Source organism: Octopus bimaculoides, chromosome 12, assembly GCF_001194135.2.
Source record: "Octopus bimaculoides isolate UCB-OBI-ISO-001 chromosome 12, ASM119413v2, whole genome shotgun sequence".
NCBI lineage: Eukaryota > Metazoa > Mollusca > Cephalopoda > Octopoda > Octopodidae > Octopus > Octopus bimaculoides.
Window position 1 is genome coordinate 56,051,591 of NC_068992.1, and position 1,813 is coordinate 56,053,403.

Genomic DNA, 1,813 nt, shown 5'->3' on the forward strand with positions numbered 1-1,813 from the left:
TATATATGGACTTCACGAAGAGGGCCGCGGTTGGCGTCCCTTCAGGTCGTACTTCTGCGTCTCAAGCAGTGTCTGGGAAGCCATGCTCCGCGATGAATGGTGCTGGTTTAATTAAGATTCAGTTGAATTAGGTATTTAAATTCACGCACCTTGTTAAATCGATCTAATTTGCCCATCCAATCAATATCAGATGAATATCAAACTCTGTGCAGAAGTGTTTGCACTTGATATTCTTGCAGTGTATGCAGATAACACGACCCAACTTAGTGAAGAGATCTGCTCTTGGTTGTTCAAATATGTATTTTATATAAAAATACTTTCTCTAATATTTCCGAAGTGCAGATTCCAGGGTAAATGAATAAAATATAAATGAGTAACAAAGTGGTACAGGTGTCATTTCACCTGGTAATTGATACCTGTACATCTTCGTTACTCATTTATATTATATGTATATATATATATATACACACATACACATACATATATACATGCATATACACACATGCATACATAATACATACATATCGTGCATACATACATATACACACATGCCTTCATACATAATACCTACATACACATATATATGCATACATGCATGCACACACATACATGCACACATACATACATACATACATACATACATACATACGTGTGTGTGTGTTTCTCTGAAGATGCAGGAAAGCTCAAAATAAGCTGTCATCGGAATCTCTTGGGTCCCATCACATCCCACGAATAGTTTTCGACTAACCTGGGAATACGAACATGAGAGTTATAGAGAGAAAGAAAGGAGAGAGAAGAGAGAGAGAGAGAGAGAGAGAGAGAGAGAGAGAGAGAGAGAGAAAGAGAGAGGTGTTCGATAATTTAAGGGATTGATTTATACATGGATTTCCTGTACACACAATGGTTAGGAAACCAAGTTCTGATGGAATACTACTCTCTAGTGATTCCCCTCCCCTTATTATTCCTACTTAATAACAAGAAAAGGCGGTGGGTGTGTCTAGGAATGTTTAAAATAGAGGTGAGCTTGCGTTTGGGTGCGACAATTAAGTTAGGTGTACTTTTAAAATGTTTACAAATATTGCTCTTTTAAAAGCCACGAGAATGAAAACAATGAGAAAATGTATAGGATCAATAACAAGATAATTGTTTTTCGTGTTTAGATAATAGATACTGAGGTGAAGTAACTGGGAATTACAAAACAAAACAAAAAAAAGACGAAGTAATATAAATAAAGAAAACAAAGCGGGAAAGTTCATGTTTTTTTACTGCGTAAAAATGTTTCTATATAGGCTGGTGGTTACATAACATATTTCATCAACATGGTAGGCATCGTCGTCGGCGTGGTTGTCGCCGCCGTCGCCACTACCACCACCAACGTCGTTGTAGTGATCATCATCATCATCATCATCATCATGGTCGTCATCGTCACTATAGTCACCGACGGTTTTAAAACAACAACAACAAAAAAGAAAAACTACGCTGATACTTCCTTTTGTTCTCATGCTATGCGATCCTTTATTTTTAAAAGATTCTCTTTTTGCGTTAATATATGTTAATGCATGCAAATAAATGTATGAGATGGTTTTTGGTCCTTTGTACATACGAATTATATATTGCAGCAATCATTTCCTAGGGGTTGGATGACATTTGTAACACACACGCGCACACGCACATACATGTGTATGTATGTGTGTATATATCACATCATCATAATCGTTTAACGTTCGCCTTCCATACTGGCATATATATATATATATGTGTGTGTGTGTGTGTGTGTGTGTGTGTGTGTGTGTGTGTGTGTGTGTGTGTGTGT